The sequence below is a fragment of the Anser brachyrhynchus genome (genome assembly GCF_964034855.1).
Source record: "Anser brachyrhynchus genome assembly, chromosome: 5".
Taxonomy (NCBI): Eukaryota; Metazoa; Chordata; class Aves; order Anseriformes; family Anatidae; genus Anser; species Anser brachyrhynchus.
In genome coordinates, this window is record NC_137699.1 from 38,076,133 (window position 1) to 38,098,559 (window position 22,427).

The 22,427-nt window shown below is 49.5% G+C and overlaps 1 protein-coding gene and 1 long non-coding RNA gene across 4 annotated transcripts in view; both read right to left on the reverse strand.

Annotated features, from left to right (window-relative positions):
• LOC308196703 (uncharacterized protein) overlaps nucleotides 1-22,427 on the reverse strand; it is a 180,769-nt gene that overhangs the window by 114,117 nt on the left and 44,225 nt on the right. The window lies entirely within an intron of this gene.
• LOC308196705 overlaps nucleotides 1-22,427 on the reverse strand; it is a 52,004-nt gene that overhangs the window by 8,956 nt on the left and 20,621 nt on the right. For 2 of the 3 annotated variants that reach the window (XR_013952355.1, XR_013952356.1), the window contains exon 2: nucleotides 1,972-9,530. This is a non-coding gene — a long non-coding RNA (uncharacterized lncRNA). Of the gene's footprint in view, nucleotides 1-1,971; nucleotides 9,531-13,652; nucleotides 20,333-22,427 lie in introns of all 3 variants that reach the window. The other variant, XR_013952354.1, reaches the window with a different exon arrangement.

Sequence of the window (22,427 nt, forward strand, 5' to 3'; positions counted from 1 at the left end):
CACTCAAGTACGCAGAAGACACTTTCACAATAGACACAGATGCACAAAGACAGCAGAACAAGCACTTGATCCAAGCCATGGCAGCCACCAGCAGCAGCTGCCAGGAGCATACCAGTCCACTGTGACAGACATCTTTGTCACGCTCCACGCTAACAGTCCATGAGGAATGAAGGCCTCCATGGAGTGCAGCCAGAGTCACTCTATCTAGGACTGACTCTGGGTCATGCATTTTATTAAAGCCGTTCCTCGAGGAACGAGGAAATGGAGCAGAGAAGAATAGAAACCTCTTAAGAAAAATTAGTGCAAGAAGTTAAAATGCAAACACAGCACAAACACATAGCAGACCGCTCCTTGGTCGGAGCATGCTGCACTCGCATGAGTGAGATCTTTCTTCACCCCAAATGAGTTGATATGTGAATAAACAATGACATCAACATGGACCACAAGCCCAAAAAGTGACTTGCTAATGGCTCCCTCTAGCATTCTGCATCGCACTGAAGCAAAGACTTTCCTCAGCAAAACCCAGAAGATACCGCAAATGCCAGACACCTTCCCCCAATTCCCCCAGCAGGGACTGCTTTCCTAGACCCCCTCCCCGAGGGAAAGTCCCACCGCAGTGAGCCAAGGGGGAACAAAGCGCTCTCTGTAAGAAGCGCCTTCATCTTCGTATGACCTGATGAGACCAACTTCAAACAGCCGCTGCATGTTGGGGGCACGTACAGCCATCTCAGATGTGGGGTACCAAGTCACACAGCAAACTGAGACAAACAGGGGCTTGAGAAGAGCTACAGTAGAGCTGCAGGCCCCATGTATTTACAAAACAGCTGCTAGTCAGAGACACTTCTGAGCTTGCCCCACTGCCTGAGGCTAGGGAATGACTGCAGCATGCAACATTTAGCCAAGCCCCCCAGCGGATTTTAGTTGTGCATCTCTGCTTTCATCTCCCCCATCATACACAGCAGTATGAACACTGCCTCCATCCTCACCATACAACTTGCACAGCTGCAAACATCTCATCTTAGGGCCATGAGACCAGGAGCTTGCTCTTGGATCATTAAATTCCATCTCATTGTATGAGCCTAACACCATATGATTCCCCACCACACCAAAAAACAAACAAAAACAAACAAACAAAAAAACACAACTGATTTTTGCTGTTAACTAACAGCTCCAGAAGCTGATTGCTTGACTGTTTAGGAAATCCATGCATATCCTTCAGTCTTGGGTCTTAAGACTCTTCACACCTACCCAGCAGAGGTACATCTGAGCTACAGGTATATATTTATTTATCCTGCTGTTTCATTTAAAAATTTACCAACTAGGATCACCAGCCCTTCTACAGCTTGCTGGTTTCTTCTTCTGAAGAAGTAATGCTAAAAGTGACTGAAGTAGGAAGTACCATCTGAAACAACAATCCATCAGCCACTGTTACTAATGTTTTCCGGAGGTTTTTTGATCTATACCTGAGAAATCAAAGCCACTACAACACACTAAATGAGTCTGGGGAGCCTATGGAAGAGCCCCACTTCTAGAAACTCATAACCAAGATTATTTTGGCTACCACACATTCTATTTTGACCCTTGCTACCCTTACCAATTTCTTAAGAGAAATGCAATAAGATTTCTACATGTATAGACAAAGTTATGTTCCAGCCCCTTCCTGAGCAGCTGGTCACATTCAACAATACTTACATTTTGCTGTTCTTTCAGTTCCCCCAAGATGCTCGCTTCCACACACAGGATGATTAACTGAAGCTCCTACATCTTGTTAACCAGGCTCACGATATTTTACATAGGTATTTTCAAACATACCAATCCAGCTTCATACTCCAGACTAGGTGCTACCTTACAACTCACATATCATCCACTCAAATACACTTTCGCAGCATCAACATTTTCTTTCTCCTACCCATCCATCTACCCACTGATGTTTATCCATCATTACATGATTATTTACCTGACTTTCCATACCTTTTCAGTGTAGATATTCTCCTGTATATACTGTCCAAGTTTATCTCTGTCATTGATCCTTCTTAAGCTCCACTTCTCAGCTCTCACCACGAGCTACACCTCTCTTCCTGCAGGGACTAATTACTCTTTTCTTTTATGAGATCTCTTTTGTTTCTTTCTTTGCTTCACCAAAACTAACCTTTACTTTCAGCTCCCATCCGCTAGCAACTCCCTTCCTCCATTCTGCCCTCATAGGCACACACAAACTCAAATCCTTTCCCCCCAGCTGGACATCTGCCCTTTGTAGTCTTCTGCTTGTTAGGAGAACTCCACCACACCTGTGCCCTCCCTCTGCTCAAGCACGCCTGCTGAAGTGGCCTCAGCTGCAGCTCCAGGCTTCAAATCTCTTCCAGACACACAAGCTGTTTCTGGCCTACGTGGTACGTGATAGGGCACCTCCTCTACAGCCTCTCTGGGTTTCTGAGCAAACAGACACAGCTCTGGTGCATGCCAGGTCTCTACATGGGTTTCAGAGCTGGTTCTCTGAATGAACAAGGGCAAGTGACAGCAGCTCTACCTCTGCTAGCAGCTGCTCTATGTGGACCAGAGAATACAGCACCTTTATCCAGCACAGTCACCAGCTCAGGTCCCTTCCACCATCCAGAAGTTCAGTTAGCTGGACCTTCTTTATAGGGATGAAGGGAAATGACTTCTCCCAGCTCCATGGTCTTGACTTACATTCAGAATTCAATACCATGATCACAGTCAGCACTTCTTCCTAGTACCTCCAGCTGTAAAAGGAGAAAGAAGATATCCTGGCTCCAGACTCCTGGAATAGCCCACCATGGTCAGCAGGCCTCTTCCAAGCTGAGACTTGATTAAAGGTATCAGTAGGTGTCAGAGGGACAAAAATACATTTAAAAAAGGATGGCAGTTCAGAAACAATGTAGGAGTTAACAAAACCAAGGCAGTTTTTAGGAGGAAGTTCACTGCCATGCTGCCATCAAAGGGATGCACCGAAAGGTCAGACTCTCCACTGATACTGCTTCACTGACTCCACAAACTGTAACAGTTTGCACTCCTGCTGAGATTATACCTGGCCCTATACCTACCTACCTCTTCTTATGATCTAAGATTTACTGGCTAAGCTCTGCCAAAAGCAGTAGGGCTGTGCAGCTATACCTTTACATGAGGATCCAGCTCAAATCTTTCCCTCTTTATCTGGAAAGTCCAGAAAATGTGCCACTGCTTATGGGGAAGGGAAGATGTGAGGAAATTTCCTCTCTTCTGGTACGGTTATGCCTGTTCTCTTCTCTACATTAGGGTAATTGCATTTCAAGCAAAGGTTTTCTAGCCAGCAAAAGGAGGCCCTGCAAAATGAGTTAGAGAAAACCACAAGTTTGGCATCAGAGCCAGCATCCTTCTCTGAATCCTCACGCCGAGTCTGGCTGTCTGAAAAGCTCGGCTTGAAAAGTAGCGTAAGATTTCTTCACATGCCTATGACAACAGCTGTAAATATTTCCCTTTGGTCTATCACATGCACACAAATCCAAGCTCTGGTGAACCCCCAGCAACATGGAAATAGAAGCCATGGTAAGAGCTGCAACAAGCACCTGGGCACCAAGGTGGGTAGGTCCACAGCACCTCCCTGCGAAGACATGCACCCATGAACAGACACAGCTTTCGCCTTGCATCCAGCTGGCAGTTGACTAGGTGTGCTCGCACGCAGTGTTTGTGGATGCCAGGCTGGACGTCAGCCCGGTGAGCTGTGTTGCAGCATGACGTGCAGCGCCCAGGTGGGGCGTGCATCCTTCCGAGCGGTGCAGGGGTGCGCTTCCAAGCTGCCACTGCTGTCACGGGAAGGGACTGCAGCTCCTAGCTCTGACAATGAAGGCTTGTCCTTTCGGCTCCAGGTTCAGCTCCCACAGATGATCCACCCAGAGTGGTTGTCAGAGCAACCCTGGCCTTCGAGGCAGGGACTTACTGGAAATGACTTGGTAATTATTTGAGCTCACCCCGGGGAGCGGCCTGAAGTTGTGCACACACAGCCCTCTTCAGTGCGGAGTCGGATGATCTGAAATTCCACCTGGCCACCTATCTGTGCAAGCTTTTTCACAGATCAGAGCCAGAACCGAGCCCTGCGTGATCCCAACACAAAGAAACCTTGACTTGGCACCTTCCACCTCCTTCCCCCTGCCTCCCTGCAGTTACTTCGGGATGTGCCCTTCGAGGAGTGCCATGCTAGTGGATGCTGCCAGCCCAGCAGCACTGAGGTCTTGTGCTGATCCTTGCCATGGGGAGGACGTCATCCTCTTCTATAAGCATCACTCCGACCTGCTTGAGAGGGGAGAAAGCTCAGCAGCCTCAAGGACTAGCCTCTGTGGTAGCCACTCGGCTACCCTAAAACCAATGGAAGGAGCTGCAGGAGGCAAATTCAGCTGGTTTAGGGCACCACTGGGCAGTCTCAAGGGAAAACAAAGAAGAAACAACACAATCACAGATCAAGAGAGAAAAGACTGGGGTTAAAATCATCACAAAAACATGAAACTGCTAGTGCTAAGCATGCTGTGAATTTGTTTACCATGTATTTTAATCATGTAACTGATTGGTCCACTGTAACATACACCACATGTTAAGATAGACGCAGCAGATAAAAAATCAGTCTGATTTCACACAGGAAAAATGTGTACATGAAAACAGAAATACATTAAATGCATTTCATACAAAGCATTTCTTCTTATCATTTTAAATACATATCCCGATTGTTCAGACCAGTTTGGAGCCCACTTGAACATTCTGGGACTGTCCCAAATCCCATACGGGTCAAGAGCTTGCTGACTCCAGTGGGTGTTGGATCTGATCCTACGAGATCAAAATTCCTGTAAGGACTAGTGTTTCAGTGTGGTCGGGGCTGCATTCCAGCCAGAATACACTGTAGTTACAGCATCCTTACAGTGTAGCTACAGTGTAATGCTAGAGCCCAACGTCTCCAAACACGGGCTGGGGGCGAATTTAGCAGCCTGGATAACAAGCGAGTACAAAATAGGATACAGTCGGTGTCCACCTCTGCTGAGGTTCCTGCGAAGCATCACCAGTGAATATTCAGCTAGTGTATTTTGGCCCCTTCTTCCCCATTCGAGTCATTAATCATTCATCCTAATTATCTCGGTGGTATTTTGTGCTCCTCCCCCACCCACGCCGCCTGTCTGTTTGTGGTATCCATCTGTTGTTCCTAATCATATACTTGGACTGCGAGATCTCGGGAGAGAGGGCCATTTGCTGTGACGTGTACTTTGGGCACTCCAGCCTCAGCCAGCAGTGTCCCCACAAATAACGACAGCACCTAATGATAACGGTCAGACACACCGCGCACGCACGGCTGCAGACGCACAAATGTGTACGGGTGCAGCACCTGTACCCGCACGTGTATCAGAAATGCACGGGCACATACGAGTCTCCTGGGGATGGACATATACCTGTAAGCAAGGCAGGTGGCCCTGAGATCCGGGGAAGGAGAAGAGACGGGGGCAAAATGAAAAGTTTCAGATGTGGACTTTTTGCTGCAACCATCTTCTGCCTGCTCACCCCCTCTAGCTGCAGCCCGCAGCCTTGCAGCGCAGGAGCCGGTCACCACACTTCGGCTACAAGGCAGCAGCTGCCCGGGGCAGGAGAAGTACCCTTCTGCCATTGTGCATGATGCAGGGGGACAGCTGAGGCTTTCCAGAGTCTGGAGACAAACAGTAAAACTTGCCTGAGCTTCCACGTGAGCAGCGTTAAGGGAACATGTGCTTTTGCAAGGCTCGCCACGTGTGCCGTGTCACGGGAAGGAACAGCAATGGCAGCGAGACTGAGCGAGTGCAAGTAACTCTCCCCTGGCTTTAAGCTACTTGTCCTTTCAAAAGTTCTTGTCTGGTTTGTTGGACCTAGTAAAAAATGGTTTGATATGGTTCTGAGAGACATTTCTGCAGGAACTGTACCTGAAACGGAACGTTTGGTGGGACCTGGCCTGAATGGAGGATCAGAAGATTTCCAGCTCCAGCTGTCTTCCACTCGTACCATTTTCCTTCGTGTTTAGCTTGCTGAGGTGCACTCCTGGTTTCCCATAATCAGACTCAGAGATGATAATTCAGGCAAAGACAAAGCAATCTTCTCTCCCTTCTTCCCCATCCTGCAGATGAAGCTCACCTGTGCATCACCTGCCAACCCCAAGATTTAAACCCACTCCTATGTTCAAGCAAAGACAGGCAAAGTCTAGGAGGAGGCACAGAGCAGCAGCAGAGTTTAAGCCCTCGTGTAAACCCATTTACATCCACACAGTAAAGAGGAGACAATCTCACAGGTTGGGCTGGGTGTGCCGTCTCCCTCCAAAACCCCGTGCTCCACGGCAGCAGCATTTGGGACGTGCATGCTCAGAGCTGGCGAGACAGGCGGTGGTTCTGGGCACACAGCCCGCGCCAGCAGCCCAGCCTGAGGGGTCTTGTTCCCCGGCAGGATGTGGAGCACCTCCCACACCTGTGGCACCATCTCCTGCGATGGAAAAGACAACCGGGGAATCTGTTGGCAGGGACAAAGAATTGCTTTGTCCATGAAGAGCCCCTCTGTGTGTTCTGGGAACAAAAGCCTTTGCTCCGAAGAGCTGTCATTCTCCCTCCAACGCTGAAGTCACTTCAGCAGAGATGGACCCAGGGATATAAAAAAAATAATTAAAAAAAAAGCATCAGAACAAGGCATATACAATGGCCCTGTCTGGTACACTGCTAATGACTATCATCTGGGTGCAACAACGGTAGGATGAGAAACTATTTCTTAATGCACACAGAGCAAAGGAAACCCCTTAAGCAAACATACCAGCAGAACAATTAGATGGTTAATCTCAACGTTGGCCATGAGAGGTTTTCTCCATTTTCCCACTTCAAAGGAGCAGTAATTAATAAACAGTGTTGCCTCTTCTGGAGAGATGAGTCAGCCCCCTGCCCACGCTGGGGTTATCCTCACACTGCTGCTGCTGCTGCTCAGAGCATGTGAGTGCTCCCTGGGGAGGAGAAAGGCTTCGTTCAGCTTGCCGTGCTCCACGCCAGATCACACAGCATTGCTCCGCACGGCCTCCCTCCTACTGCCGCCCGGGGGGCGCCTTGCCCGTGGGTGGGGAGGAATCTCCAGAGGGGTTCTCCCACGTGTTCTCAAGCTCCAGGTGAGGACGGTAGAAGAAAAGCTGCTGGATGGATCAGAGGAGCTGTGGTAGGGCTGAGATTTTGCTGTCTGTATCCAGCTCTGAGGTAGGACAGCGGCAGGTTGAAAGGCATCGGCATTTATCGGGGTCTGTGAGATGAGCTGCTCTGCTTCACCCCAAGGAGCAAGGGCAGGTCTGTGCTCCACAGCACTCTCCACCTTCCCCTCAAGGAAAGGTGGGCGTGTGGGCAGAGTGACAGCAGAGAGGCCCGGGCAGCGGCAGGAGACGAACACACGGTGCTGCTGTTGCCTGTCTCAGGAGAGACACCAAAGAGCTGAGAGATGGCAGGGGAAGCATTCCAGACCAAGACGGGGAGGAATTTAACAGAGGATGGGCTTCCACAGAGCTAACCCTCTTCTCCCTTCGCTTCATGGTCTCACACAAGCAGTAGTTACAGAATCCTCCCACCCGGGAGTTGATATCGATGTAAGCTGCTCCGCTGGTGTACGGCCATTCCCCATCTTAATGTGGATTTAGGTTGGATATAACGAAGATGTTTTTCACACTGAGGGCAGTGAGACGCTGGAACAGGTTGCCCATTGAGGTTGTGGATGCCCCACTGGAAGCATTCAAACTCAGGTTGGACGGGGCTTTGAGCATCCTGATCCAAAGAAAGGTGTCTGTGCCCACAGCAGGGGTTGGAACTGGATGGGATTCAAGGGTCCCTTCCAACCCAGACTGTTCTGTGGTCCTATGGTCTTCATAAAACCACACCACTCGCCATCCATGGTGCCAAAGGCATGGCCACGGGGATGGCAGGCCCTTCTCAGCCCTGTTCCTCCATCGTCTGTGCTCAGGGCCTCCCACCAGGCCTGAGGTGCTCTGCAGCACTCCGCCAACAAGCCAGGTCCTCGTCAAGCCTCTCCCACCACAGAACTACCAAAACTGGTGGAGAACCACCAATTCACACCAGCTGCAAAACAACCCTGATGCTTTAACACCCTCTGAGCCTATTGCTAGCCACAGTAGCTGTGAGATAGACATTGGGTCTGCTGCAAAACTTCCTCCTCGCCTCTGCTGTGCGCACCCTCAGCTTCCAGGGGCATCGCTGCCCGAAGCACACCAGCCCAGCAGCTCCCTGGCTCTCCAGAAGACACCGCACTGACATGACACTTGTTCCCTTCAGCTGCTCTAATTCTCTTAGCAGGGTTTTTCTTTCTCTGCTGGAGCTCCAGGCGGGAAGAAACAGCCACAGAAGAGCTGGCTTTGCTTAGCAGGGCCTCTGCTCATTTCCTGAGCACTTTTTGACGCGTTCCGTTTGTGACCAAACTTGGGCTGGGATCCCAGCTGATATTTTAACTTCAGCCTCAATAGATTTCAAACTTCAGCCACTGTAAATAATTCCCCGACATGCGCTCCGCCTGCATTTTGGCACTTTCGCTTGTGTACAGTATATTTGACTTTATTTTTTAAAATGTTCCTTAGACTTCTCCATGGAAGCTGTCAAGAGGAGGACGGCATCTTGGTGAAACTGCCTGATCCTTGGTGAAGTCTGGAGACACCAGATTGGTTTGACAACTCTGTGCATAATAATAATCACATTCTCTGCTTAACAAGAGACAGATGAAGTGGTGTGCCATGTTCTAGGAGATGTTTACAGGACAGAGAATATTGGAACAACCACATGGCTTCAAACCAGGGAGCGATCTCCACAAGGAACCTGGTTTCAGCAGCCACCAGGACCAGAAAAAAAGGAGTCTGCAAACAAAAAGGATGCAAAAATTCTCTGGTTGTGGTAGTTAAGAGAAAATTTTAATCACACAGGCTGTTTATTTCTAAGTCTTCTCAGAGTTGTCTTGTGCCTTAAGACATCAGTTCCTCATTCAGCCTAGCAAAGCTCTTACCAAGATTATGGTTAATTTTACATATACAGCCAGCTCCAACTGCAGCATTAGCATGCTGAAACGTTTATCGATTCATTGCTAAGGAATCACCCAGGCTGGATTTTACTTAATAAAAGTGAGAGAGCTTTTGCACTTTGCTTTGCTTCTGTCATGCCTGTTAGATGAGAAGTAATTCTCTCCTATGACGTATGGAGCGCTGGGTCTCAGCCTGCAGGCTCTCCTGCGATGCAGGTGACAACTATCATTTGGAAACACAGCACTGAAGAGGTTAACAGAGACTGGCCTTCCCCTGGTGACTGCCTTTCCCAGCCATCGCAATGGGGGTTAAACTCTCTGGAAACAAGGATTCTACAGCAAAAAGCCATCGAAAGTGTTGTACACGCCTCTCTTTGGGTGCCATCCATCCCGCTGCTACAGCCTTTCATCAGGGTTCCTTTCACAGCATTTAAGAGCTGCACAGACATCTGAGGCCTCATTCCAGACTCCCCCTTCTTCTGGAGCTTGATCTGAGGGCAAAGAGTGGAAATTCAAAACAAATAGTAAACAAAAGCAAGCTCTCCTAAGTGTAACCCACACGTTTGTTTGGAAGTTCCTCAGTTAATTTTACTCCCTGCCTTATTCTCACCCTGGAATTTCTTTTTTCTTCTTTTTTTTTTTTTTTCCCTGCCTCAGTAACAAGAAGAACAAAGTGTCAGGAAAAAAAAAAAAGAGGGAAGAAAATTACTCCACAGAGAATGTTTTGTCCTGTGTGAGGGGCCTGTCCGGCCCCCCAAACGCATGATTCAATGGATGAGGCAGGCTGGTCTTGTCTCCTACTAGATGCCCATCAGGTGTCCGATGGGAAACCACCTTAAATACTGCTGCTCACTCCAGATTCAGTAAGTATTTCTGTTATTGGATGGCCCAAACCAAAGCCCCAAACATCTGGAGAGTTTGGCTCCAAGTCAAGCTGTGATCTGAGCTATCCTAGAAATTCCAGTTTTGCCTGGCCCAGGACTTGTTGGCTATCTGCAGCATGGAAATAGGAGTTGAAACCTGTCATCAAAACACGGGGAAGAAGAGGGTGAATTCTAGGCAAGCTCCTTTAAGTTCTTCAGGCTGGTTTCCCTAATGGAAGAAACCTAGCTTAGCTGCAAGACAGTCAGTGCAACCACAGGGATTCACACCAACCAAGGATCTAGCCTTTAAAAAACAAAGAAAGAAAAAAAAACATGGAACTCCAAGTTTTAATGGGCAGCTGATATAAAACTTGTCATTGACTGAAATGCAATGGCTCTAGGCCTTCAGCTTAGGGTGGGAGGACATTTCCAGTACCCATCAGAGAAGTCCAAGGAGTCCCCCAGCAAGCTGAGGTTCCTGACACCTGCATTGCTCGGTGCAGCACGTCATCTGGGAACACCACCCCTGTTGGGCCTGGGATGGCTCAGGCAGATGGCAAAAAGGTGATCTTCTCCTGCAGAGAGTTCCTAGTTTTCTGAACCCCAGTTTTCTGGTCATTTTCTTGTTCATCCTAAAGGAGCAAATTAAAACACAGTTGTGGTACTTGACAGCCTATCAGACAGTCTTTGCCCAAGGTATTAAACCATTCCCTCCTATGGGGAATGTGGAAAGAAAAGGAAGGTTTGGAGGCTGCTATCCTTATGCCAGTACAGTGCTCCGTCACACCATGCTGCTTCCAGTTGCAGTCAGAGGTTGAAGCGTTTTGATGCCACTTTTTTTTTTCACATCCCCTGAAGTTTGTGCTGTTCCAGATGAGACTGTCACAGCTTGCATGTCTCCTAGCCCACACTAGTCCGTGATGTGCAGGATTATTTGAATGCGGATTCCCAAAAGCTGAAGAAAATCTCTAAGGTTTGACTTCTTTTTAAAAAGCAGAACTATGCGAGGTGACTCTCCTTATGTGTTACAGTTGTTTGTGTAGGTTAAGAAATCATTAATGTACAGAGCCAGGAAGCAAAGACACCTGGCACTGAGCTGTCATTGAAACGAAAAGCACTGACTGAGCCAGCAGGGTTGAAAATGCAGGGGAATGGAGTGTGCAATATTTTTTTCAAGGAGTAACGGGTGAGCCAGCAACGTATCAGTGCCACCACCGTATGTCTTCCAGAATGCCCTTTACTACAGATTTCTGTGTCAATAGCTTCTCAAGGTCTGGTCACCAACCAAGAGCTGCAAATATTTGGTCTGCTTTAGAATTATATTGCTCAAGGACTCTGGAGGAAAGTCCTTACTGAGATCCTTAAAGTAACGAAGCCTTGCAGAAGTTATCATGAGCTGTTTTTCATTACTCCTGATTCACCAGCAGGGAAACTGAGGCAGCAGGAGGTACTACACAATGCAGCGGTAGAGGAGAGGAGAACACCTCGCCCCAGACATCCAGCCATTTGTCTCTGCCTACCAGACAATGTTGCCTCCTAGGTAAATAATGGAGCTGTCCCACCCAAATGTTATTTATAAACCACCGGGCTGGGTTTGGCACAAACTCCGGCAAAGCACAGCACGACCAAAGGAGTCCTGAGGAACACGCGCCCTACACAGACGGAGCCGCTTTGGGGAACCCTTGTTGTTCTGCTGGGTTTATGCAATTGGTTGAATGGGAGCCCAGACCCCAACCTATCCAGCCACACGAGAGCACAGGGAGAGCCTGAACGAGGAGGACACGAGGGGCCGGTGGAGCTCCCCCAGCCACCACCTCCTCCACCCTGGTGCCCTGGCCCAAGCCGCGCCGGTCAAATCCATAGGGGGGCAGCAAACCCTTTGCAGTCCTGGGATTTCCTTCCCCAAATGATCCTCTTCCAACCTCTGTCCCTGGGCAGCCAGAGCCCCACACGTACACAGCACCCTTGGGAAGGTCAGCATGGATGCTGCAAGCTCAGGGGAGGGAAGACAGACCTGCGAAGCCTCTTCCAGCCAGCCATGGGTGGCCCGTTCGTCTCAGCTGCTCGGCCAGGGGGGATATCGTGCGTGTGAGACCACTGGTAGGGCTAGCAGGGCGTTGGGAAAGCAAGGGGAGTTGTGCAACACACCTCGGGGGGCGGCTTTGGGTATTAAAACCCACACTTCCACGTCAGGCTGCCAGAACTCTTCAATGGCTGTGGGCTCCCTCTGAGAGATTTGGAGCAAACAGGGTCGAAGATGCTCGGGACTTTCACAGCTGCATCGCTAAGGTGGCAATACAAGGACGGCCAGACCAACTCACAGTAAAGGTCCATCCGCCTCCTTATCCGGCTCCTGCGGTGGCCAGCAAGAGAAGTGGAGGAAGGAGAGTAAGGACAGAGCACAGGAGACATTTCTCCTCTGCGGGCCGCTGCCCTGCCTGCAGCCAGCCTGGTGGTACCCCGCATCTGTACGCTCCCCTCGCCCAGCTGCAGCTCAGGCACAGAGCGCTCAAGACAGGGAGCCAGGACTTGTATTTAATCTCTTAATGCGGACAGAGCTTGGGTGCAAGGAGCAGGTGAAACTGCACGAAAATGACCGCGACCCCCTGGCCAATTAGAACTAATTAGTCCCCGTGTGACCCCGAACCTCAGGGCACAGGCTCTGCTTTAAGGTCTGCACCAACTGCCTCCTCCTCTCCCCCAGCACACCAAGGGCTGCGTCCCTGGCCAGGCACCTCCAGAAGCCCCCCCCCCCACCATTGCATGGACACGACCGAGGGCAGGCAGGTGCTGCTACCGCTCTCGGCATCGTGGTGCTGCCAAAAGCCTCGGCGCAGGGGCGTTTGCAGCACAGCCCAAAGCCAGCGCTAAAGGACCAGCATACAGAAAAGCCCAAAGCACCCAGCAACACTCGGAGCAGAATTTGCTCTGCTGGCAGGCAAGGGAGGAGAGGCTAGGAAGGCACACAGGTGACTTACCCAATATCCCCCAGGCAGCCAGTGGTGGAGCTGGGGTTAGCTCACAGCTTGCCTGCTTCTCTCCTCCTAAGCTCCGGCCCCGCTGTCTCTGCCCTGCTTGACTCTGCTTCTCTCCACCCAGCTGTCCTTACTGAGCAGGCTGCCTGCCCTGCCTTTGAGGAAGCTGGCAGGTCTGGATGAGTGTCTCCACTCCATGGGATGGGCTGTTCCCCCCTGTGCTGTCCCTGGGTGTGCTGTTAACCCTCATTTCCCACCAAAGTGGCTACGGACCGAGGAAGGCAGAGAGCTCTGTGGCAGCCCCACGGGAGCTCTTCTCAACAGGAGACACGTCGCTCCCCCTTTTCCCCTCTCCACTGAGATCCTTTTGCCTTCAGCTACCTCCCAGGGGAAAAAAAAATCCTCAGTAATCCAGACTAAACAACCCTATTACCCCCCTTCCCCGGCTCACCTGCCTGCACTGGCCCCTGCCCGCCTGAGCGCAGAGCGGAGGCACGGCCGCTGCACTGGCTCCTAAAGCTGTAACGGGCTCCCAGGGAGGGGAGGAGAAACAATGCCGTGGGGGGAAGAGAAAGGAAAAGGGAGAGGCTTTGGGAGCAGGTTAAGAAATGAGCCGGCGAAGCAGGGAGACGCACCCCTAGGAGAAGGCAGCATTGGGAAAAGCCCTCACTGTGCCGATGCTGGAGTGGGGAGCTGTCTGCTGTCCCTAGAGTCATCTCAGCCCCTCTGCAGCAGCACCCTACCCAGCCATGTCCCCCAGCTCCCTTCACCTTACCACAGCACAGCATCCTTCCCCCAGCACGCCAGACAGGGATGTTTTTCTGCCTGGCCCCGCTGCGCAGATGCCGAGGACAAACAGAGGAAGAGACTGCGTGACCCCTGTGGAGATGTGCCTTGCTCTGTGCTCAGTGCCGCGCTGCATCAGACCAAGTGACTTTCCTGGCTGCTTCTGGCCACAAGCATCTAAAGGTCTGGGCAGCACCAAGGTTAGTGATGGGAGCTCGTGCAGGAAGCTTGCAAAGCCTGAAGATAACTGACTTGCAATTCCCCGAGACTTCACAGGCAGAAAACCGCCCTGAGAAATCCTCAAATAACAAATCCCTTGCTCTGCAGGTCAAACAACAAAGGTAGGGCTAGATAAAATTTCCCTCAGCGTGGCTCCCAGTGGTGGAGAACGAGGCTAGATACCTGGCAGATGCAGGGGAAAACAGTCTTCAAGCATTTTTGACTGCGACAAAACCTGGGGTTTGATCCAAGAAGGGGGCAGTGCAGAGTACTCTGCGGGCAAGAGAGGTATATCAAGGTCTTTTCTGCCTCTCCTGAGGCTGGTTTTGATTAAAGAAGGAATTACCACCAGTTCCCTTGCCCCAGTTACACATCACACACCATCCCCATCTCCTTCACTGCCAGTTTGTTCTAATAAAAAGCAAAACAACACCTGAAAAGCACGTTGCACAAAGACGGACCCGGCGAGCAGTCACACTGATGCCAGCATGTAGTCAGATGCATGCATACACAAATCCCTTGCCTGTAAACAAGGCAGATCGCTTTCTCAGCTGCCGCATGTGAATCCCAAGCTGCTGGGGAAGAAACCTCTCTCCTCCCGTGTCCTAGCGCCGTATGCAAGGTGATCTGGAAGGGCATACTTGCAGAGCTACGTGCCTTTGCATATCCCAAGTCCTGATGCCTCTTGGCCTGTGAAAGCTCTTCATGGACACCAGGATTTCAGTTCCAGCCTCTGACATTTGAATGGACTTTGCCCGAGCGCCCCCGCAGCTACGGCAGCATCAAGCCCAGGTAGCTTCACTGGCATCCATGTGGCGCCTGGAAGTCACCCCGAAAGGTGCAGCCAGACCTTGCCAGTGCTTTAAGTGGGCTTCGTTGGGTTCAGCACTTACCACGTTGTGCTTCTCAGGCCCCAGTTAGCCAACATGTTTATTATACACAAATACAAAGGGCCTGAAAGGAAAGTAAGGGATGGTTTCCTCCACAGCTGTCCTGAGTAACTACCAGTGGAAGAGCTTTGACAGTCAGAGAGACTAAAAACCTTGACAACAGCCATTTCCACCATGCTACAAGTCTGTAGCAAGGGTGTAACTTCTGAAAGCTGTCCGGCAGCGTCTGCCAGGGGAGAGGAGAGGAACAAAACCCACCGAATGCAGACCCTCTGCCACTGCAAGGCACGGCAGTGAACCAGCGAGGCAGAGAACAGCCTCTGAATTCTTTGTAACACCATGGCACGCCAACGAGGAACAAGAGAGCCAAGTGGCACGAGACTTCCCTCGCAGACAGCGGCAAGTAGCAGGGAAACTTGGCAGTGCTCCTAGGCACCGCTGGCAGCCCAAGGCTGTTTGTTCTCTCCTGTCACTAACGGGGGTAGAGCAACACAAGGGAGACGCTCCCAAGGCGAATGCCAGCTGCACGGGGACAGACTCATGGACAGAGGAGGAGGAAGGAGCTGTGTCTTCTTGTTCAGCCTGCGGTTCCTAGTCCTCGAGTGCCACCAGCAGAGAAGTAGGTGCCCATGGCGTGGAGGTGGGGATGGTAGCCAGAAGGGGCAGCGACTTGTGTGCACGATAATGGCAGTGCCAAACAGTACCAAATCCAGCCTAAATTCATAGAATTATAGGATGGTTTGGGTTGGAAGGGACCTTAAAGATCATCTAGTCCAGCCCCCTGCCACAGGCAGGGACACCTCCCACCAGCCCAGGCTGCTCAAAGCCCCATCCAGCCTGGCCTTGGGCACTTCCATGATGGAGCATCCACAGCTCCTCTGGGCAGCCTGTTCCAGCACCACTCTCATCATGAAACAGTTCTTCCTGACATATAAAGAGTCCAGAATCTCTGGAAATTAAACTAAACTACCTCCATCTATCTAAACTTCTCTTCTTAAATATGTACCAGGCAATCTGCTCTGATGCTGTGGGCACAGTCCAGCCATGGCTGGCAGAGGCTGAGAGAGAGGCTGAGAGAGTTGGGGCAGCCCGACCACAGAGGCTGTGGGGAGCCCGGGCACCACCAGAAAACCATCACAGCCTTCCCTCTCTTCCTTCCCATCCTTTTCTGCTTCTCTTCCCCCATCTCTTCCCCCTCTGCACCAACAAGCAAATCCCAGCAGCTGTGAACCAAACCAAATCCTCCAACCAGCTTCTCATCCTGTGGGACAAGCCTTGAGACACACTGGAAATGGCATTTCCCCCCCTCTAGTCCCCCTTTTTTTGCAGACACCCAGAAACGCAGGGTCTTCCCTCTTTTTATCAGTTCCCAGTTTGTTTTCCTCACTCTAGTTCTTAGAGCTCGTTTGGACACCCGTGCAGAAGTCAGTGGATGGGGCATTGAAAGAGAGGGAGATCAAACCACAGCAGTGCATGAATAACTCCATGGCAAGAGTCCCTCGTGGAAAGCACGACTTGAATGTAACAGAAAGGGGTCTTTTTGGAGAGGTTTTTGAACCTTGCTATGAAAGGTAGCTGAGAGTCATACCCCAGGTTTTATTAAATTGCCTATAGCGAGGGCTGTGCTAGGGAGCGTTCCAGACATTTTATAGGTGCCTGGTTGGCCTTGCCAGCTCCACGCACCCAAAGATGACGAGGCATGCTCAAAATATTGAGAGACTAGCTTTAAATAATCACAAGCCTTTTATTATTAAAAAACCCAACAGACAGACCTTTCTTTCTCTTCCCTCTGTTTTTCTGAGGTTTTCAGGTTTATGCCATCAAACTGCATGTATAAGGGTGGGGCTTGGTGTGTTTTCTTCAGCTCAGACTTACAGGTCTTATATAAATCCCATGACTCCAAGAGTTCAGTCATTGGAGAAAAGAAACACCAAACATGGGAAAATTACCCTGGAACTGACAACCCTGAATTTCCCAAGAAACTATTTTGCATCTTTCTGATGGCAGGTCACAGGTTGCTCAAACCCTACGGCCACTGGCACCTAAAAGGGACAAGTATTTGGGACAGGGCTTTGAAGAGGAACACTCATGCACATACATCAGAATAACAAAGTGGACATGTTCACCCAAGACTGTCTTTCCTTCCCCTTCTTTTAGCTACATAATGCATGATTAAGAGCACGGACACTGCATCCATCCTCGTGGTACCTGGCTGTGCCTAATTTCCACTAGCACTGCAATTGCACCACTGATAAGAGGAACATCAAGCCAGGGTCTGCTGTCCCTCTGGGTACTGTCCTACCAGCCAGCTCCACCAGGGGAGTAGAACTGTCCTGCCATACACTGGCATAACGAGCATCAAATCCATCCTGCCCTAGGAAACTCTGCTAAACACTGTGGGCCACAAACAGGACCCCAGAGTGCCTTAAACAGGATTAGCGTTGTTTGAACTTTGCAGTCCATCTTCAGAAACGTAGAGGCAGAGTGTTGGAACAAGCCCCTGGCAGCATGAAACAGCCAGGCGAGGCTGTCTTACATCACAGGTGAAGGATCTTCCCCAGGAAAAGCAACCATACTGGCACAGAGCCACCACAGTGACACCTAACCTTAGCATCAGCTGCAAAAAAAAGGGAAAGGAGCTGAGGCTGGGCTGTTTGTATTCTCCTTTGATCCTTGCCTGACTCCCCAGGAGTCACCGAGAAGCAGGAGTAATTTATAATAAGCTTTAGGCTGCTCTGATTTATTCCGGGAGCTGAAGCCAGGTGCAAGGAAGTTAAATAGCCAGCATTTCTTGGCTTTCTCTGGGGGAGTGACACACTAAACATTACAAATCCCCCGTGTGACATTTTTTAGGCTTTGTCTGCAATGGGCAAAGGGAGCACGACTTAACATTAAGACAGCATGTAAAAAGGGATCAGTCTTTTTGCAGGTAGGATGCACCAATCACTAGTGGTGAACCTTTTATCTAGCTGCAAACACTGACCCTGGAACAGCACTCAAATCATGCTGAGACTTCAGTAACAGAAATATAAAAAGTACAGGAAAAAAAATAAAGACAGAAAACAATTAATTTTTGACTTGCAAACTGAAGCAAATGAGGGTTTTTTTTCCCCCATGTATTTTCAATTTCCTGAAATGACACGCCACGAAATGGACAACACCAAGTTTGTTTCAAAAAGCAGAACTGCAGAAGTTATTCATTATCAGTAGGACTGATTGGAAATTCAGCCGCCGGCTTGGTTGTGTTTTTTTTTTTTCCTTCCACTTACAAATTGTTCACAAACGGATCCTAATTTTTCCCAAGTGAATCTACAACTTTCAAAAGTACACCCCTGCGGGCGAGGAAGTCCACAAGCATAATGGGTCAGCAGTACCTAACTCCCTTTGACTTCTTTGAATAACTCAGCCTTCACCAGCCCATTGAACAAAACCAGCTGCTCTCTTGGAGTTCCTCGCGTGCTTCCCACTTGGATTTTCACTTTTAGTTGTTCACGGCACGTCACTGCTCATCTGCACTACACGGTTTGATCCTACATCTCAAATGATGACCAAAGGCTTTTAAAGAAGGAGGATAAGCACAGCTGAATAATGAAGAAGTCGCTTACAGTTCACATTTTTTTGGACAAAACAAGCTTTTGTGCTAAAGTTTGTGAAGCTTTTAGATTCATAAACATTTTCCCCACTGCTCAAAGGTCATCCGAATACTCATAAATAACCAATAATATCACTCTTTGGAGACCAGTGAAGCCAAGTCAAACTGAGAGTCTGCCAGCATGTCCACAATACTGTTTATTCCGTTAATGCACCAGACCCTGCACTGGAGCACTTGACTCTGCTCCTTCGAAACGAAAGGAAAGAAAAGTCAAACAGAAATCAAACCCCCTCGGAACGAGACGGAGCCCCACGTGACGACTGTCCCCCTGCAGCCACTCTGCAGCACGCGCTCCCATCACTCTGCACAGGAGATGTCAAGCCAGGCAGCCTGCAAACCCTGCTGTATTATAAATCCCAGCATCCTGTCTCAGCGGATTTGAGGATTTTTTTTTTTTTACTGATGTTTTAATTCAAGCCTTACTCCATCAAAACAGCAATGTTACTGGCTGTTTCAGAAGCGAGTGGGTTTGATTCCAAGCATGCCAAAAGGCAGAGGGAGGGAGATAGTAACGGGGAACAGCTTAAATCTTTTAGCTTTCTCTCCTCAGCACCATTGCGAAACATTTCTCTGAAACATTAGATTTGAGTTGCCATGTTTTAAACAAACCATGGTGTGTTATTGCACTCTGCTTCTGAAACGGGGAATGCAGGTCAAGAACTCTTGGACCTCTCAGATTTTAAGGTATACAAGCTCTGGATCATTGCTATCCGGGCCTTTTCTTTTTCTTTTTCATTTCTTTTCTCCCGTTTTCTTTTCCCTTCCTTCCCTTTTTACTTTCCTCTCCTCTCCCTCTCCACTCCACTTTTTTCCCCCTCCCTTTCTCTTTTTCCTTCTTTTCCATTTTCTCTTCCCCATTCCCCTTGCTTTCCCATTTACCTTCCCTCTTCCATTCCCTATCCTGTCCTAACACTGGAAAGCAGCTGCAAGCTGAAACGTCAAATAAAACATTCTGAAAAGCTCCCTTATGTTTATCGACGCATTTTCCATTCTCAGCTTTTCACCCAGTAGGACACAAAACAAGTATTCAAAAAACGCGTGTGTTTGCAGATGAGCGTGCATAAATACACCCGTGCACACACAGCATGTGAAAACACATGGAAAAGGTGTTTGCACGCATGTGCTTATGCTTGCACACAGCTTTTTCTTTGACAGCCTCAGGGAAATTTGCAAGCTGGCTCCCACAGGTTAGCTCTGTCTGTTACAGACCGTGTCAGGATGAATAATGGGGGCAGACGGTTCTGCCAGAGGGTCACGGAACAGCAAGTGCGTAAAAAGGCGAGGTTGTCCAAGAGCTACATGTGGTATCAGCCCAGCTTTGAAAGGCGGTGCCGGATAGAGACAAAAATCAAGTTACAGACTCGGAGGCCAGCAGAAGCACAAGGCCACTTTCTGCCCAGCTCTTGCAGAGGGCACATGAATTAGAGAATCCCACAGTTGTGGAATTACAGAATCCCACCCAGAAATACCTCCTGTGGAGGGAAGACTTCCTCTGCAACTGAAAGCACAACAGCACTTAGGCAGGTGTTGGAAGTCAAGCTCCCTTGGACCTTAAAACAGACTGTTCTTGGTCTCACTGAGCTAGAAGATCAGGGACGGACCTTCTGCTGTTGAAGCCCCCTATATTTTAACCGTTTGCTGGATTATCATGGAGACAAAGATCCAGGCATGATGCGGATACGCAATTCAGTGGCTAGCAGCCAGGAGGAAACGACTATGTCCTGGTAAACAGATGATAGGCTATTCCTCAGACGTAAGGGTATTTTTCCTGGAAACCTTCTTCTTCTGTATCTTTACTCCAGCTAGTGAAAGATGAACACATTTCACTCGATATTTCAAACCGCTTGAACAGCATATGTTTGGGAGCTCAACAGAAACCTTCTTGGGCCCAAATCTGCACATGAAAGGCTGGAAAAAGCAGCAGAGAAAAAAACACCAAGGAAAGGTTAGCACAAGAAATAGAGCAGAGAGAAAAATCCAGATGAAAAAATACATTCACTCCATACAGTGTTATACCCACAAAGGATGTTATATGCCAGGAGCTGGAAGCCCTGCCAGTGCCAAAATCCAGGTCATTCACGCAGCAGTAACTGCTTCCCCTGAACATGGTCATTGTGACACAGCCAGTTTTTTCCACAGGACAACCCAGATCATTCTTCCCTGGTCCCCATCCAAGCCTGAAGTTTTCTGCCCGTCTCCCAAAGCCTGTCCTTGTTCTGCTTCCTTCTGCGCTGCTGCCTCCACAAGTAACTTCCAGTCCTCTTGTGCTTGGTCTTTCCTGAATTTTGAACCTCTTCCGAGCAGCCCGATGTCTCTTGCCCCACCAGCCACCTGGTTGTGTATCTCCTCTCTGCCTCCTAGACACCAGCCAAACTGGAGCCACCAAGATCAGCGGAGGGTCAGACAGCCTTTTAACCTCCTCTCTGGCTTCACAGGACCGTGAGCATCGCTGGGAAGGTTCATGGATGAAATGCACCCTCCTGCTTTTGGGACAAGCACTGCAACAATCACAATTCGAATGGACCCAACAGAGGATTTACCAAACTCACCACCGCAAACAAACCAAGATTTTTTTATTTTTTTTTTCCTTTAAAACATATAACATGGCTGAACACAGTCGTGTCTTCACAGGAATAGCAGCAGGTTCTTCCTTAGCCCTACGAATGAGGAGTCCTCTTCAACCAACTTTTCTAAACTCTGTCATGGGTGCAATTCATTTCTCCTCCATTGGGTACCTACGTTTTGAATGAACTGATTGAACATGGAACATCCTCTGGAACATGATTGAACATGAACATTCTCTGGAGAGGATGGAGGAAGCTCATCTCAGACAAAACCAAACAAACAAACAAACCTATTTTCCCCTATTTCGTTCTTGTGAATGGCTGAGCCGTTTCAGCTGACACCATCCTCCCCAAAATTCACATGCATAGCACCAAGAAGAAGGGTTAGAGGCTGGCAAAGTCATAAGAAACTGAACACGGGGTTTTAGGAAATGCTGAACAACTTCCGAGTATTACTCGTCCTATTTACACCTCACCCAGGATGCAAGGAGGCAACTCCACCTTGCCTTGACTTGCTTTTGCTCTTCAAGGTGCAGTATGTCACCTCCCTTTCCCTTTAAGAGGGGAATGTGGCATGAAGACAAGTGTGTGTTTTTGTCAAAATGACCGTCCCTCTTGAGGAGAAAGAGTGAGGGAGGAAGGGAGTCGCTAGCTAACTTGGAATTGGGTTACAAGGAAAAATGTGCCTGAAAAGCGGCTTTCTGAAGCCAAGAGCTTTGCAGGAACTCCACCAAGCCTTCCAGCACTATAGGACACACAGATACGTATCCCTCACTGTAACATTCTGCAGGCTCCAGGCCTGGCTTTCCCATAAATAACGAGGGGGCTGTCAAGTGGTTAAAACAGATCACAGCGACTCCTTCCAGGGCAGCCCACGGAGATGCGCATCTGCAGACTTGGGTGTGGGGAGGAGAGTGAGCTTTGAGCTGTGTAGGAAAACAGTAAGACCAGGGAAATGACATTCCCCTACCCTTTGGCTCATCTGCACCACAGGGACGAGCCAGGGGGGACCTACTACTAAAGGCAATGCGAAAAAAAAGAGCAAGGAAGCCTACTTTGGTGCCCTTTTACACATGGTGAAGGCACCAGGGACAGCACAGTAAACACCTAGCCCTGGTGGTGAGTCCCATCTGGGTCCTCACTGGAGACAACCAGTGCCTGTCTATTATCAGCAGGATACAGAGCACAAGAAGCTGTACATAACCTGGGAAGCCCACAACATGCTGTACGCTTCCGGATGCTCCCAAACCGCACCGGCTGGCATTACGAACACCTTGCCAAGCTGAGACAGCCCAGATCTTCAGGAGAAGATGCCCAAGAGCTGCTCCCAGCCTGCCTACTCCATGCAGCAGCCATGGTTGGTCCCATTTGGTAGGAAATCCTCCTCGGTAAGAAGGGATGCCCCCCAGTGCCATTCCAGGGGAAGATGAAGAGGCCAG